The 12550-nt window shown below is 37.7% G+C and overlaps 1 protein-coding gene across 1 annotated transcript in view; it reads left to right on the top strand.

Moving 5' to 3' along the window:
- Positions 1 to 7811: 7811 nt before the first annotated feature.
- The window catches only part of LOC114241659 (uncharacterized), a 29408-nt gene continuing 24669 nt past the window's right edge, over positions 7812 to 12550 (top strand). Inside the window, exon 1 of the mRNA XM_028172562.2 lies at positions 7812 to 7952. The gene's annotated coding sequence lies outside the window, so the exon portion shown is untranslated. The remainder of the gene's footprint in view (positions 7953 to 12550) is intronic.

Raw genomic sequence — 12550 nt, 5'->3', positions numbered from 1 at the left:
TTGCCTTTAACTCATTGACCCGTGCCCTTGTCGATAAGTGATGTTTAGTTTAGTACAGATTAGCCCTGGTCGCTTGAAGCATGACGGGCTTGTTTACGTGAAGGTCGTCCAAGGGTATTAACAATATTTGTATTACGCAGGAAAATTGGTAATTTTGGGTCGGCTTTTGATATCGATAATATTTGGACTAGAGAATTTGCTTTTGATGTGCTTTATAGTTTGTTTGGGATGTTTTTTTTATAAGTCTCTCTGTCTAAAGCGATTTTTGTTAAAGAATGAACGATTCTCGGTCTTTGTGTTTCGTGTGAAATTTGGTAGTGTAATTAATTGGTCTATCTCTTTTTTTTTTATCTGGTCACGGGAACAGAGTTTATTATTTCTGTCTGGAGCGATCACTGCGTTTCAGAAGATCATTCGTAGCATGTTCCATCCCTATTCTAAATTTAACTCCTCTACTCTCATCCCTCCGCGTCTTACAAAATTTGAAATAATAATAATAATTACATTTATTTACTCCACAATACAAATAACTTTTCAATTGATATGACATAAAAATTCTAATTCTGAACAATATTACAATATATTATACTAACACAGTGGAGATAAAAAGGCCGCGGCTCAGCTTTGTGATAGCTGAAACTGTCGCTGTTCTCCTGCCTGTAATCTTAATCTATAAAGTAATAAACTAAATTACTAAAACTAAAATAATATAAATTAATCTATAAAAAATCTAATAATACCTAAATTTAAATATGTGGCATAATCTACAGAATCCCTGCCTCCTCACTTTGCTGTTTAAGTAGAAATTCCTTATGAAAGTATTTGAAGGGGTTTAATCCTTCGTGATTAGCACCTTGGCTGCGGCTAGTAAAATAATAAACCTTCATCTGGTAAGGGTCGAATTGTGCCCCCGACGATATTTCAATCAGTGCGTGGCAGGTCTTTCTTGGCCCACCAGCACTAGGGTAGATTAAAATGCTATAAGCTTGCGAAAACATACTTTATACGGATTTATAGTATATAGTTGTCGGTGTTGAACTCTGAACAAACACCTGAAATAATCGGTTCACACTAGTGTGGCAGGAACGTGGTTTTCTTTATCCCCGTCAGTTGAAAGTATCGCGGCGTGCCGGTGTGTGCCTATTCTGAAGGTGTTAAAGATTCGACCATGCAAAAGGCACAACGACCACTTTATATGACTCCAAAGCATGCGTTCACAGTCTAATTTGTGTTAAATGGTTATCGGAGCTAATAAAAAACACTGCAGGTTTGCCGCCAGTACCTTTGCAATATGATATCTAAGTCTTAACTGTATAATATCCTATCTTAGCCTTTGAACCGAAACGCATGAGTACTTAGTACTTTACAGCAATAATAGGCAGTGTAGTGAAATATATGCAGGCTTATAAAATACTAGCGACCCGCCCTCGCTTCGCTTCGGAAACATTAAAACACACATGAAACCCAAAAAAAATTATAATTTTTTTTTTTAAAAAGTAGCCTATGTTCATCAGGGACAATGTCGGCTTCTAATGGAAAAAGAATTTTTCAAATCGGTCCAGTAGTTTCTGAGCCTATTCGAAACAAACAAACAAACAAATCTTTCCTCTTTATAATATTAGTATAGACTAGCCGTACTCGCCCGCTTCGCTGGGCATTTAAAATTAACATTATTATTTATAAAATATTTTTTTGTGTATGCAAGCTCAGCAGAGCAAAAATAATAATGTAATTTGTTATGATAGTCCTATCTTGTCCACATTCCTGAGATACACAAAAAAATATTTTATAATAATTATGGACGAAAATATTGATAATAATTATTATTTATTGTCATTATTATCAGGGAGTCCAACACTCATATAAATATTAGCCTATCCATTAAGTACATGTATTTTCTACACGGATACCTCTGTAGTTTTATATATTAGTATAGATTAATAAATATTATTAAATATTTTTTGTTACACGAGCTATTCCTTCATCTTGGAAGTACTTTATTGAATACTAGCGGCCCGCTCCGGCCCCGCTCGGATCTTTAACAAAAATTTCAACGATATTTGACGTAAATAAAAGTACACTTATTGCGGTATAACTATAATAGTTAGACATATGCTGTCGCTACACTTTTTGTAAATAATAATGTGTTCTTCAAAGTCACAGTACATTATTTTATTCTGTCATCAATACTTTTCGCAGGGCATGCGATGTAAAGAATATTTTAGGTATTTTTTTTACACCTACGTTACATTATTGGAGTTTTAGTAAAGATCCCTAATTTTTTCGAAAAAGATGTCACTCGAGAATAGTGTAGCTTCCAAACAGTGAAAGAATTTTTCAAATCGGTTCAGTAGTTTCGGAATCTATTCAATACAAACAAACAAACAAACAAATCTTTCCTCTTTATAATATTAGTATAGATGTGTTAAGTACTAGCTATACTGGAAATATTGATACCTGGGGGATCTGAACGCCGACACCGCCGCATCGCTTCGCACGGACGCGACCGTCTTAAATTTAAGGCGGCGACGGCTTTGAAACAGCTATTATGAAAATAGCATAAATATTTAGCTATAATATGGAAGTTTCGTAAATGGAATGCACTAGAAACTATAATTACGCCACGTACTCAGAAACGAGACTGTTCTAAGGAAGACAGCGTCATAAAACTGCAGCTTCAGAAAGAGCACTATTGTTTACAAACACCTCGTAATGATGTAGCCGAGATAAATGTTAATGTCGGTACATGAAAGCGTTTAGTGGTTTTACGAGCTTCGAGTACAACTTCTAGAGCTTTATTTTTAGAGCTTTTCTAGTTTTTAAGGGCGTGATAAAGTTTAAAAACTGATTAGTTGCAGTTTTAAGGAATCCTCATAATTGCTCAGTAATGATTTGGGTAATGAAGGATCACATTGTGTTGTAAAAATTCAGCCTTTGAAATTATTATCAAGTTTGACTATCGGTAGTAGAGCGTGTAGTAACTCGACGTGCAACCTAACCCAAACATGAGCCCGCTGAGTTTCTCGCCGGATCTTCTCAGCGCGTCGCGATTCCGATCCGGTAGTAGATTCTCTCGCGAAGCCTTGAGTTGTTAGGTCTCTTTTGGAGGCGCTCGGGCAGCTGTTAGGAAATCCCATCCCATCCTGGCCGAATCTTTGCTCGCCCACCTGTCCTGGTGAAACTGGAAAGGCCTCCGGGCTACCAGTAATCCTTCATTCTGATTAATAATAATAATAGAGCGTGTAGTAAGTTCGTACTTGCCTAAATCTGTCGTGAAGGATCGCGTACAGTTAATACGCCTAAGCCTAAATAAGGGTGGGCGACTGCATTAATTACTGCTCCAACGGTAGGCGAACTTAAGGTCGCCTGATATCAAGAATTACGTAGCCCTTGATCTTATTTTCATTTTTTTTACTAGGCATACAATACACATCACGAGCTAAAAAGATACATAAAAACACAAGTAAAAGGAAAGAAAATCTGGCTTGCAACATAAGCCATGTGGGCACGCCAAACAAGACAGTGCTAAATTTGTACACAATGTTCCTTACAACTATACGACAAAACAAGACGATAACAAAAACTAATCTAATTTATAACGTAAGTAAATAATTTTATTCACAATTTTATAATAACTGTATATTGTGAATAAAATTATTTCCTTACATTATAAGTCGTCGTGGCCTAAAGGATAAGACGTCCGGTGCATGCGTGTTGAACGATATGCACCGGTGTTCGAATCCCGCAGGCGGGTACCAATTTTTCTAATGAAATACGTTCTTAACAAATGTTCACGATTGACTTCCACGATGAAGGAATAACATCTTGTAATAAAAATCAAACCCGCAAAATTATAATTTGCGTAAATACTGGTGGTAGGACCTCTGGTGAGTCCGCACGGGTAGGTACCACCTCCCTGCCTATTTCAGCCGTGAAGCAGTAATGCGTTTCGGTTTGAAGGGTGGGGCAGCCGTTGTAACTATACTGAGACCTTAGAACTTATATCTCAAGGTGGGTGGCGCATTTACGTTGTAGATGTCTATGGGCTCCAGTAACCACTTAACACCAGGTGGGCTGTGAGCTCGTCCACTCATCTAAGCAAAAAATTAGTTTTTTTTTATCGTAATGCTAGAGAATAAATAAGAAAACGTATGTAGATCGGCCAATGAATAAACAACCAACATGAGTCTACCAGATAACCGAGAATTAACGTGTTTACAAGCAGTCGTAGCGGTGAACGGCTTTGAATCTACGACGAAAAACCTTCATCGCTTATTGTTTAAGGTCCGTTCATACGCGAGCTAACGCGTCCGGATTCAGCTATTGAATTTTGGTATATCTTTGACCATCCAAGTTATAGTTTAATTTTTAGTATTGTTTTCAGGAAAGAAAAGTTGGAGCGTCGATCATTAAAAGCTCACTGCTGGACATAGGCGTCCCCCAAGCCTCGCCACAAAGATCAGTCTTGCGCTGCTTGCATCCAACGGTTCCCCGCGAACCTCAATAGGTTGTCTATCCATCTTGTGGGAGGCCTACCCACGCTACGTCTGTCGTACGTACGCGGTCGCCACTCAAGAACTTTCTGGCCCCAACGACCATCCGTTCTACGAGCAATGTGCCCTGCCCACTGGCGCTTCAACGTTATTTTAAGGTTTACAGTTTATTAATTGCGTAGAAGCGTGAATAAGCCCACCTGCGGTTAAAAGGTTACTGGAAACCGTAGACATCATAACATTAATTCCCATACCACCCACCTTGTGACTTGAGGTCTGTATCTCAGCGCATTGTGCAAATTATGCAAGTTTTGATTGCACGATGCTATTCCTTCGTTGTGGAAATATTTTTGAAACCGTACGTATTTCATTAGAAAATTGTTTGCAGGATTTGAACTCCAGCATATTTGCGTCACTCGATATGAGTATCTACACGAGGCGTTTGATCCTTTAGGTCACGATGACTTCTAAGACGACTTTTTTTTAGCATTTTGACACTCTTGCCGTGTCATTATAAAATTATGAGAACCGCTGGTGAATGTGAGCGCGCGTGGGTAGAGCTTCGACTAATTTAAAGTCTTCGTGATCACGAACTAATGAAGACTGAATAAAATAATTGTAATAAAAAACGCCAAATCAAACCGTAAGTGTAGTTCAAATATGTATTTCTTTAATTAAATCTATCTATCTATATACATAAAAATGAATTGCTGTTCGTTAGTCTCGCTAAAACTCGAGAACGGTCGGACCGATATGGCTAATTTTGTTCTTTAATTATTTGTGGAAGTCGAGAGATGGTTTAAAATGTAGATAAATATGAAAATGCTAGGAATTAAATAAAAATAACAATTTTGTTTTTCCTTTGATGTGTCCCCCGTCGGACGGATTCCTTTTGTTTGTTTTAAGTTTATTTTATACAAAAGCTTAGGTCTTTTATTTATCGATTGAGGCACTACGAAGTCTGCCGGGTCAGCTAGTCGTGTAATAAAAATACCCGAATCGTTTAGTACTCGTCAAAAAGGTCACACACAGTATATGAACGCACCTTTTGATGCGAGCGTGTAATGTTATTCTAGATTTCAGGTCTCGCTTGTGTTTTATCGGAATATTAATTCAGGCGTTCGATTCTCCGGGTGAGACGGAGGAAAATATTTGTTTTTCGATAAAGTTATTTGTTTGAGATATGTAGAATACAGTTTTTGATTTTGCTGTTATTATTATATTACAGATGAGTTAATATGTCACAGTTTCGTGGTTATATAACTTTCTGTTCTCATCAGTTAATAGTCCGGTGATTTTAGATTAGTCAATCTATATATCCAGCTATCGGTAACTGATGTGAACTGTATTTTTTATTGCTTCGTTGGATGGACGAGCTCACAGCCCACCTGGTGTAAAGTCGTTACTGGAGCCCATAGACATCTACAACGTAAATGCCGCCACACACCTTGAGATATGAGTTCTAACGTCTCAGTATAGTTACAACGGCTGCCGCACCCTTCAAACTGTAACGCATTACTGCTTTACGGCAGAAATAGACAGGGTGGTGGTACCTACCCGTGCGGACTCACAAGAGGTCCTTCCACCAGTAATTACGCAAATTATAATTTTGCGGGTTTTATTTTTATTACACGATGTTATTCCTTCACCGTGGAAGTCAATCGTGAACATTTATTGAGTACGTAATTCATTAGAAAAATTGGTATCCGCCTGGGATTCGAACACCGTTGCATCGCTCAACACGAATGCACCGGACGTCTTATCCCTTAGGCCACGACAACTTCACGAATTAATCTATCTATATATCGCGCTATCGTTGCTATCGGTAACTGCCTGACCAAGAATCGAATCTAGTAGGCAGCAGATTGGCTCTGCCCTAGGCATTGCTGTAGTCCATGGGCGACGGTAACCACTCACCATCAGGTGGTCGTCGTGGCCTAACGGATAAGATGTCCGGTGCATTCGTGTTGAAGCGATGCACCGGTGTTCGAATCCCGCAGGCGGGTACCAATTTTTCTAATGAAATACGTACTCAACAAATGTTCACCATTGACTTCCACGGTGAAGGAATAACATCGTGTAATAAAAATGAAACCCGCAAAATTATAATTTGCGTAATTACTGGTGGTAGGACCTCTTGTGAGTCCGCACGGGTAGGTACCACCACCCCGCCTATTTCTGCCGTGAAGCAGTAATGCGTTTCGGTTTGAAGGGTGGGGCAGCCGTTGTGACTATATGAGACCTTAGAACTATATCTCAAGGTGTGTGGCGCATTTACGTTGTAGATGTCTATGGGCTCCAGTAACCACTTAACATCAGGTGGGCTGTGAGCTCGTCCACACAGCAAAGCAATAAAAAAAAAAAAAGTATGATCATCTGCCTACAAGGCCAATAAAAAAAAAGGTATAGCAATTCACTTACTACTTAAAATGCCTACACATTATATTAGTGTATTATTTTAATTGCATATTATTACGAGCGAAGACAAGCAGGCCCAATATCCCGCTCATTACTGCCGTGAAGTAATATTAGCTTCCGGCTCAAATTATTCTTATCAATAGACTGACAGTACGAAGCTGATCTGTGAATATCGGCGTTACTCTTTGCACATCCGCCACGAGATATTTGTGAATAAAAAACTATGCATAACGAGAGAAAAACAGAGAAATATAACAAGATAAATCTGAATATTAATTCTGCCGTGATGCGCAGTAATGCGTTTCGGTTTGAAGGGTGTGGCAGCCGTTGTAACTGTGCTAAGACCTTAGAACTTATGTCTCGGGGTGGGTGGCGCATTTACGTTGTAGATGTCTATGGGCTCCAGTAACCACTGGTGGGCTGTGAGCTCGTCCACCCATCTAAGCAATAAAAAAAAAGAATAACTTTCTATCTTCTTCTGTTAAAAATTCCAGTTACACTACACTTAACTTCAAGTGGGCTGTGAGCTCGTCCACCCATATAAGCAATAAAAAAAATTTAGTTTTTTTGTATGTATGTTTGTAGCGGCCTCGATAACCTACACTTTGATTTTCAAATAAATTGTACCAATTAATGCTATGTAAATATTGCCACATAGATAAATAAACGAATTTAACTAATTAAAACCAATGACAATATTAATACTGTCAACCTGTCTACTATGAGAAATACAATTCGTAAATTATTACCTAGTCCAATATACCCATTTGTTATATACCTACATACAACACCGAAATTTATTCTTTTATTTTAGCGATTGTACGAAAAGCTTTATCATAATAAAGCCTACCTAACTAAGCCCTCTTTTTAAAAAATCGGTTGAAAGTTCGTGAACATCCCGAGCGTTCCCCGAAGCATCAGAAGGACGCGAGAGGGCGCGTCGCGTACACGTCTTTCGTTACTCTGGTGCTAGATATGTGCAATAAAAGTGACAGTGCCTAAGTTTGTGTCAATAAACACGTTTAGTGTCTGAATATATCGGTGAGTTTTACACTAAGTTAAGTCTATACGTTAAGTGTCTTTTAAATTATTATTTTTGTTGACAAAAATTTTTGAAACAGTAAATTAAATTGGTTGAATTTAAATTATGTCTGTGTACATTGGAACCAAATTCCGGGTGTTGGATTGGAAAATTTATAACGATACATGTCAGAAATTATGCTTGTGAATGCGTAATTTCTTTACAGTTTTTTATAGTGACGAATGAAATACTATAACTGGGTGCGTCAAGTGAAGATAGAATTTTAATAGGTCGTTGCGTTAGGAACAGCTGTGTATGTGTGTTTTTGTGCAGTTTTGGCTTATGTGTAAAAAAAAACTGGCAATCTATTTTATAAGGATTGGGTGGCAATTCATTTGACCAACCAACGCTCCAAGCGTCCATGCTACCAGTCTCTTTCAATCCCAACCGTATTCTAGATTTACAATACTAACTTTTTCAATATAAGCTCGTTACTAACAATTTATGAAACTTCCATATTCTGAAATCAATATCTATTTATTTTCTCGTTTGAAGCTGGACATGTGAGAAACAGCTTGCAGTATTTAGACTTTGTTGTGGACATATGTTTAACGTCGCTTCACAACCTGACTTTGCTAACACTAGAGCCCTAGCAAGAGCAGTGCTTCGCAGTATCTACCACCGGATCGGAATCGTGACTTACTGAGAAAATCCGGCGAGAAACTCAGTGGGCTAACAAAATTTGGTATTAAAGGTTTTTCAAACGGTTGCGATTACGATTTAGCCCTATATTCTATATTCCAGGGACGTGATAATTTTTATCGAACCCAAATTATAGACACAAATGTTTAGGTTAAATCAATACGTCGTTGTATAGTTTTGTTTGTCTTTTTTTTATTTTTTTTTATTGCTTAGATGGGTGGACGAGCTCACAGCCCACCTGGTGTTAAATGGTTACTGGAGCCCATAGACATCCACAACGTAAATGCGCCACCCACCTTGAGATATAAGTTCTAAGGTCTCAAGTATAGTTACAACGGCTGCCCTATCCTTCAAACCGAAACGCATTACTGCTTCACGGCAGAAATAGGCAGGGTGGTGGTACCCACCCGCGAGGACTCACAAGAGGTCCTACCACCAGTCTTCGACGTATACGATTTTTTTAAAGGTTTTTTACAGCTATTTTTGGCACTTAGGGAAGATTTCGTAATGATTCCGTAGGTACAAGGAATTCTACGGAATTATTCAAATGAATCCACGTTTTGATGCAATTTGGAATAGTCACGACGGAGTGTGTACTTGTTTCACGAATTACTGCTAAAAATGGTACTTTGGCGAATTACGTGATTTTTTTTTAATTGCTAACGTCTAGTGTTAAGTGGTTACCGAAGCCAAAACACTAGAGCCGCCATCTTGGGACATTAAGTCTTAGTATCATTGGGATTAGCACTGTTCTGCACTCTTGAACGCTCATCGTACAGATCCAAACACCAAATATTTTAACAAAGAAACTGTAGGTGATTCCTTTGGTCGCTTTTTACCAAATACCATTCCCGTTGTTTTATTGTTCTAAAGATGTAAATGATATCGTATGACCCTGTATCTTAATTGACTTATAGAACGATAATAGTTGTTTTTCTTAGATAAAATGCTATTTACTCGTGATTTGTACACGCACTTCTCAACCGAGGGGTCACCGATTCTAAGGGCACTTGAATATTTTTTCTAAAAATTTTTTTTTTTGTTAGGCATAGTGATAAATGGAGATATACGACCGCTTATCTTGAGGTATAAGGTTGACCTCTCAATTGGTACAACGGCTGTTCATAGAAATATTTAATTGGATTGGATGATAACAACTGCTTCGCAGTCGAATAGAATACGTAGGTCAATGATGCCCAAAGAATAATATGACTATTCTCTTCTTTGAGTCGTATTTACTTCCAGAAGTCGCGAGCACCATCTTCGAAAATCTCTTATGATGCTACGCCATTCTATCTTTAATCTTGGTAATACCAAGTTTTTTTTTCATACCACGAATGGCATCTGGCGGCAGTGAAACGTTATCGATATACTATTTTAAGTTTTGGGTTTAATTTTAATGGTCCACAAAACCGCATGTCACTTTACTATGGGATCAACTAAGTCGGAACTTCACTGACATTATGACCATCAAAATACAAACTTTTAGTCGCAGCCTTGTTCGTATTATTAACAAAACTTCTTTTATTTTATTTTTATTGCTTAGGTGGGTGGACGAGCTCACAGTCCACCTGTGTTAAGTGGTTACTGGAGCCCATAGACATCCACAACGTAAATGCGCCACCCACCTTTGAGATATAAGTTCTAAGGTCTCAAGTATACTTAGCGAGTATTTTTAGTTTCCTTTTAAGCCATTCACTACTATGCTCTTATCAAGCGTCTACTGGCAAATCTACCTACCAGCTACCAGTTGATACAAACGTTTCATAATAACGATGAAGTGGTTTTTAGAGCAACGTAGCGATTTTGATGTCTACAGGAAGCGATTTAATAAGATCTTCTGATGTAAATCTATATCTATACTAATATTATAAAGAGGAAAGATTTGTTTGTTTGTTTGTTTCGAATAGGCTCCGAAACTACTGGACTGATTTGAAAAATTATTTTTCCATTAGAAGCCGACATTGTCCCTGATGAACATAGGCTACTTTTTTTTTTTTTTTTTTAATTTTTTTTTTATGTTTCATGTGTGTTTTAATGTTTTCGAAGCGAAGCGAGGCCGGGTCGCTAGTCAATTATATTTTTAGATGGATGAGACGGGCTTTGTAAATATAGCTTGTCAGTTGTGACGGTGCTTATGACCGAAATTCAAGGGGAGTTTGGGTATTACGCAATCTATGCAATCAGTTTTCGGTGTTCATCTTCAAACGGAGTTGGGGAGGGTCTAGGTGTTAAGCAGCCACCAGCTTTTCATCGAAATACGGCGAACATCTAAAACCAGACAAGTTTTAATGACTACAAGAGGTATCCACGTGGTGTTGTCATCTGAAAGGCCCAAAGTCATCACGTATAGTTTAGATTTGCACAAAAACTCAATCAATAGTGATCTCTTTAGATGAATTGTAAACTACTCTTGTATCAGACTGGAAATAAAACACAGATTGCAGTAGTTTAATTAATTTCATATTGTATTCTTCGTAATTCCACTTTTACAAGTTATCATTAAGTCCACTACAAAGTACCCGCTTTCACAAGTTTTCCTCTTGACTTGTTTCTCCGCCATCCCCTTACCCACTGTGTCTATTATTTGCTTGTCCTAACGTGCCTCATCGCCACTGCAATTATCGCTCTCACCAGTGTTGCCACATGACAAACCGATAATTCTACCAATTTTAAATTAATAATAAACCTTATATTGTAATTATTTAAGTGTTGAATAAATTAATGATTGCTTACACAATATGACCCTTTACGATTTCAGTATCCAAAATTGTGATTTACAAAAATACAATTATTTTGAAGATGCTAGGACCTCTTGTGAGTCCGCACGGGTAGGTACCACCACCCCACCTACTTTTGTCGTGAAGCAGTACATGCGTTTCGTTTTGAAGGGTGGGGCAGCCGTTGTAACTATACTGAGACATTAGAGCTTATATCTCAAGGTGGGTGGCGTAATTACGTTGCAGATGTCTATGGGCTCCAGTAACCACTTAACACCAGGTGGGTTGTGAGCTCCTCAATCCATCTAAGCAATAAAAAAAAAGACTTCACAACATACTTTACTTGTAATGCGTTTATACCTTAAAGCCCTACTCATCCGCTTTGCTGGGCATTTAACATTATTATTTATTGTCATTATTATTAGGGAGTCCAACACTCATATAAATATAGCCTATCCATTAAGTACATGTATTTTCTGCATGGATACCAAGTTTCAAGTCAATCGGATGCACGGTTCAGTAGTTATAACGGAACATCCGTAAAAACCACTGTAGATTTATATATTAGTATAGATATAGATAATTTGACTTGAAACTATATTAAAATTATAACAGAGATCGTAGAAACGCTTACGAAAAGGAACGGCAAAGCTGTTCACATAATTCAGCATAAAAGTCCGTAGAGATATTTCAAGTGTCGTGTATTGGCAGCTTGCCGAGTTGAGAGTAAGTGGTTATTGCTTCTCCATATTTCATTCGGTTTCCGGGAACGTGTTTTTCATTTGTTTTGCTTGTTGGATCTCACCACCTGACCTGCGTATATGTTTAAAGGTATTAAGTGATACTAGAGGTCCCGCAGTAGTCGAAATTCGACTATAATTGGAATTGTAAATTTGTATACTATTATGATTGTATTTTATACTTCTATAATCACTAAATTTCGCCAAGGCTACACTATAAAAAAAAAATTAATAAAGACAAACAATATTTAATCTATTCTCAATTTGACCACAGACGTCAAGAACAAAAGTTTGACAATAAATAGTATGCATGCGTGTGTGCGTCAAATACATGGTATGTAGTGTGTGTAATGTTTTCTTTATTGATTTAATGTATCTTTTATGCATTATTTTAAAAAAAGATTGGCATTGTGCACTTCTTCTCTATATTCTCTATAAGTGTGGAAAATTTCATGC

The sequence above is a fragment of the Bombyx mandarina genome, chromosome A1 (genome assembly GCF_030267445.1).
Source record: "Bombyx mandarina strain Sakado chromosome A1, ASM3026744v2".
NCBI classification, from domain to species: Eukaryota; Metazoa; Arthropoda; class Insecta; order Lepidoptera; family Bombycidae; genus Bombyx; species Bombyx mandarina.
Note: the sequence above shows the minus strand (reverse complement) of the source record. Positions and strands in the feature narration are given on the sequence as shown.